Raw genomic sequence first — 5172 nt, forward strand, 5'->3', positions numbered from 1 at the left:
GATCTCTGAAATCAAGGGAGTTCTCTGAGTTCAAAGGAGGCTTCTGCGAGGGGATGTGAGGTCTCCGAGGTCAGCAGAGGTCTGTGTGTTGTCAGAGGAATTCTCTGTGAGGTCAGAGGAGATATCTATGATATAAGGGGAGGTTTCTGTGAGATCAGGGTAGGTCTCTGTGATGTAAGGGGATGTCTCTCTGAGGTCAGGGTTGTCTCTCTGAGGTCAGGGTTGTCTCTCTGAGGTCAGAGAGGTCTCTTGATGTCAGCTGTGGCTTCTGTGAGGTCAGGGAGTACTCTGTGGGGTCAGAGGTGGTTTCTGTGGGGTCATGGGAGTTCTCGGTGAGGTCTTGGGAGGTCTCTGTGACATCAGAGTGTGTATCTGTGAGGCCAGGGGAGGTCTCAATGAGGTCAGAGGGGCTTTCTGTGAGTTAGGGGGAGGTCTCTTTGTGGCCAGATGGTGTGTCTATGAAGTCAAGTAAAGTCTCTGTGAGGTAGGAGAGGTCTCTGTGAAGTCAAGGATGTCTCTGTGAAGTAAGGGATATCTCTGTGAGGTCAGAGGGGCTGTCTCTCAGGTCAGGGTAGGTCTGTGAGGACAGAGATGTGTCTCTGATGGTAGGCGAGGTCTCTGTGAGAGAAGGGAGGCCTATCTGATGTCTGGGGAGATTTCTGTGAGATCTGGGTGTTTCTCAGATGGCAGAGAGGTCTCTGTGAGGTCAGGAGAGACCTCTGTGATTTCAAGGAGGTCTCTGTGAGATCAGAGGTCTCTGTGAGATTAGATCTTGTCACAGTGAGGTCAGAGAGCATGTTGTGATGTCAGGGGAGGTCTCTGTGAAGTCAGACCAAGTTCTGTGTGGCAAGATCAGCTCTCTGTGAGGTCAGAGTGGGTATCTGTGAGGTCATGGGAGGTCTCTGAGATCAAGGAGATCTCTGTGAGTTCAGGCAGGCCTCTGTGAGTTCAGGGGAGGTCTATGTGACATCAGGGGAGGTCTCTATGAGATAAAAGTGGGTCTCTATAGGTCAGGGAAGGTCTCTGTGAGATCAGAGGCTGTCTTTCTGAGGTCAGGAGCGGTCCTCAAAGACAGGGAGGTATCTGTGATGTCAGGCAAGGTCTCTGTGAGACAGGGGAGGTCTATTCCAGGTCAGGGGAGGTTTCTGTGAGATCAGAGAATGTCTCAGAGGGCAGGGAGGTCTCTGTGTGTTCAGAGAATGTCTCTGTGAGGTTGGAGAGGTCTCTTTGAGGATAAAGATGGTCTCTTTGAGGTCACTGGAGGTCTCTGTGAGGTCACATGAGGTCTCTGTGAGGTCAGAGTGGTCTCTGTGACATCACTGGATGTCTCTGTGACCTCACACAGGTCTCTTTGATGTCAGGGAGGTGTCTTTGAGATCAGAGAGGTCTCTTTGTGCTCACTTGATGTCTCTGAGTTCAGTGGAGGTCTCTGATGCCACTGAGGTCTCTGAGGTCAGGGAGGTCTCTGTGAGCTCAGGGGAGGTATCTGTGCAGTCAGGGGAGGTCTTTTAGGTCAGGGAGTTCTCTTTTAGGTCAGGGGAGTTCTCTCTGAGGTCAAAGTGGTCTATCTGAGTTCGCAGGAGGTCTCTGCTAGCCCAGAGGACATCACTGTGAGGTGATGTGAGGTCTCTGTGTCATCTGAGGGAGTCTCTATGAGGTGTGGGGAGGTCTCTGTGAGGTCAAAGGGTTTCTCAGTGAGGTCACGGGAGGTCTTTGTGAGGGCACAGTTGGTCTCTGTGAGGTTAGGGAGGTCTCTTGATGTGAGATGGGGTCTCAGCAAGGTCATGGAGGTCTCTGTGAGATCAGGGGATGTCTCCGTGTGTCAGAGCGGGTCATCATCAGGGCAAGGGAGGTATGTGTATGGTCAGAGGGGCTATCTGCAAGGTCAGAGGAGGCCTCAGTGAAGTCAGAGGGCTCTCTGTGAGGTCAGGGGAGGTCTCTGTGTGGTCAGAGCAGACCTCTGTGAGATCAAGGAGGTCTCTGTGAGGTCAGGGGGGTCTCTGTTTGGTTAGAGGGGGTCACTGTGAGGTCAGGAAGGACTTTGTGATGTCAAAGGTGGTCCCTGTGATGTCAGAGGAAGTCTCTGTGGGGTCTCTTTGAGGTCAGGGTGTGTCTTTATGAAACCAGAGGATGAGTTTGTGAGGTCAGATGGCATCTCTTTGAGAACAGAGGAGGTCTCTGTGAGGCCAAATGGGGTCTCTGTGAAGTCAGGGGAGGTCCCTGTGAGGTCACAGTAGGTCTCTGAGGTCAGCTAACGTCTCTTTGATGTCAGAGGAAGTCTTTGTGATTTCAGAGGAGTTCTCTGTGTGGTCACAGGAGGTCTCTATGAGATCAGGGATGTCTCTGGGGTCAGGGAGGTCTTTGAGTTCAGGGGAGGAATCTATGATGTCAGGGGATGTTTCTGTGTCATCACCAGGGTTCTCTTTGAGGTCAGAGAAGGGCTCACTGTAGTCAGAGGTGGTCTCTGAGGTCACTTGACATCTCTATGAGATCAGATGGGGTGTCTGTGATGTTGGACATCTCTGTGCGGTCAGGGGGATGTCTCTGTGAGGTCAGAGGGGGTCTCTATGAGTTCAGCGGAGGATGTGACATCAGAGTAGGTCTCTTTGAGGTCATAGGAGGGCCCTTTGAGGACAGAAAGGGGTCTCTGTGAGGTCTTGGTAGGTCTCTGTGAGGTGAGAGGGTTTCTTTGTGAGGTCAGGGGAGATCCAGGTGAGGTCAGATGGGGTGTCTCTGAGGTCAGGCGAGGGCTCTGTGAGGTCAGGAGAGGTCTCTCTGAGTTCAGAGGGCATCTCTTAGATTAGGGGAGGTCTCTGTGAGGTACGAAGATCCCTCTCCCCACCACTGCCGAGACAATCAACCTCCCTTGGGACGCAGGGCATGGCTAGCAAGGACCCAGATGAAGCAGGCACTACCTCCCATGTCGGGCACATGACACACCCAGGGGCTCCCTCTCCCAGCAGGGCCAGTGACACCTCCCAGAAAACCTTCAGGACTCAGGGCCCTTTTCTCTGTCCTTGCCCCACTGACAGAGTCTTGGCCCAAATGAGTGGGACAGTCAGCCTCCTTTGGGTATATCAGGCAAGCCCTAGGGTGGTCTCCCTCCGCCCCTCCTCGGTGGACTCAGGGAGTGGGCCAGGAGAGGGCTTCTCTCAGCCCTTCTTGTCAGGTATCTCCCAAGGGGAGCACCCTAGGCGGAAGGAATGCGGGCTTTCCTCAGTCCAGAGTGGAGGATGGGAACCGCTGATAGGAGAGCATGCCTGTGGGTTTCCCCTTCGTTCCCTGGGTGGCATGCCTGTGCTGCCACACTCCTTTGGCAAGCCTTTCTCAGCCTTCTGACTTGACACAGCTTTCCCAACTCCTGGGGAAGAAAGGTTCATTTGTGATGAGAGGCTGTGTTTTTTCCAGCAATAAGTGAGGATGGGGATGAACCAGCTGGCACAGGGAGTCTTGCTGCCCTTCTGGGTCAGTTGGGAGCAAACAGGGCCAGAAAACCTCTTCCAAGGAGGAAAGCAGCTACCTGAGCAGAGAGGGGAAAGGGTCATGAGAAGCCCTGAAGGAAGTGGGAACCCCAGCTCCCTGGCAGCTGCACGGGGCCTCCGCCAGAGGGCGCCCCCACCCCGCCAGATCCCCCCCACCCAGTGCGGGGCTCCCAGTGAGGCCAGAGGCCGGATTCCTCCCCCCACCCCTCCCTCCCACCCGTGCATGCACAGTGGGAGGAATGGTCCTCAGGCCAGGGAGCAGGGCTCCCACAGTCGTGAGAGTCAGTCAGAACCCTAGGTCAGGTCGGGGAGGTAGAGAGGCCATGGGTGCACCTGCCCTCCTCTCCTCAGGTCCCCAAGATTCTGGATGCCCACGTGGCAGCCCACGAAGCCAACGTCCAGCCGTCCCTACAGGTTTTTCTCCCACCGCTGCCCTACAAGGCGCAGGGAAGGCCAGACAGGGTGCTGAAAGGCAGTTTCCAGGCGTCATCCGTGGCCTCCAACCTGGATCTGGGTGCAGGAGGATAGCATCCGACGGGGAAGGCGGGGCGTGACACAATCCCTGCGAAAGATCCCCGAGGGCTGCTCCTGGTGAGGATGATGCTGGCCACCACCCATCTCGACCCTGAGGCGGCTCCCTCCCCTAGACTTGGCCAGAGGTGGCCCGTTCCATAAGGCCACCACCCAGGGATCTCTGACTCTCCCAGGGAAGCCCAGGCAACTGTGGAACGCCCCCATCACCGCAGGCATCCCTCAGGCCAAGGCCAAGACTAAGTCTGGCATCCTCCCTGGGGAGCCCAGGCAGGGCACTAAGGACCCGGGTGCGGCGGGCAGCAGCTCCCAGGTCGGGCACACCAGAATTCCAGCAGCTTCTACCTCTGATAGAGCTGATGACCCTTCACCGAAAACTTTCTGGACCCAGGGCTCTTTCCTTCCTAGCAGTCCCATGGACACCATCTTGGCTCGAGGGGCTGCGTTGGCTGGCCCTCTTTGGGAAAGTCGGCAAGTTATAGGGTTCTCCTCTCCCTCTGCCCCAGAGTGGCATGAGGGTGGGTCCTCCCAGTGCAAGCACTTACCTGGGGGGATGCCCCATCCGTTACGTAGGTGGCCAGTCTGCTGTGCCGCTCTTCTTTGCAAGGAGCTCCAGGCCTTCTGACAGACTAGGCACAGTCTTCCCTCCTCCTGGGGTAGAAATGTTCAAAGGTGAACTAGGGTCCACCTTTCCTTCTCCTGTTTCTCACCTCCCCTTCTGACCTTCGGCTCAGGTGGCTGCTGGCCTTCTCACGGGGAGGCCTTCTGACCCTGTTTTCCAACAACGACTAGGGGAGGACACCCAGGCTGTCTCTCTGCCAGCTGGCTCATTCCAGGCCTCAGTGACTGGTAGAAAAATCACAGCCCCACATCACAAATGAACCCTTTGACTCCAGGAGGAGGAAAGGCCCTGTCTATTCAGAAGTCCCAGAATGCCTTGCTCAGTAGTGTGGCAAGGCAGACAGGCCACCTAGGGAGCAAACCAGGAGCCCTCCATGCAAGCTCTTCCCTCAGCAGGACTCACCCTCAGCTCCAGGAGTCAGACAAGCCTGATGTCCTGCTGCCTGGGGCACTACCCTTGCCAGAAATCCTAGAATAAGGGCGGAGAGACACCTTCTCCTGGCTCTTTCCCTGAGTGCACAGCCACAGGGCACAGGGG

At 55.9% G+C, this 5172-nt stretch overlaps 1 long non-coding RNA gene across 2 annotated transcripts; it reads right to left on the reverse strand.

The window, feature by feature from the left end:
- Positions 1–2537: 2537 nt before the first annotated feature.
- Positions 2538–4757, reverse strand: LOC139044356 (uncharacterized). 2 transcript variants are annotated; one of them, XR_011501289.1, is made up of 3 exons: positions 4559–4757; positions 3816–4044; positions 2538–3516 (listed from the first exon to the last, which is right to left on the reverse strand). It is a non-coding gene; the product is annotated as an uncharacterized lncRNA (long non-coding RNA). The 2 variants fall into 2 exon arrangements; XR_011501288.1 differs by having other exon boundaries at positions 2538–3520.
- Positions 4758–5172: the final 415 nt, after the last annotated feature.

This window comes from Equus asinus, unplaced genomic scaffold, assembly GCF_041296235.1.
Source record: "Equus asinus isolate D_3611 breed Donkey unplaced genomic scaffold, EquAss-T2T_v2 contig_803, whole genome shotgun sequence".
In the NCBI taxonomy this organism is placed as follows: domain Eukaryota; kingdom Metazoa; phylum Chordata; class Mammalia; order Perissodactyla; family Equidae; genus Equus; species Equus asinus.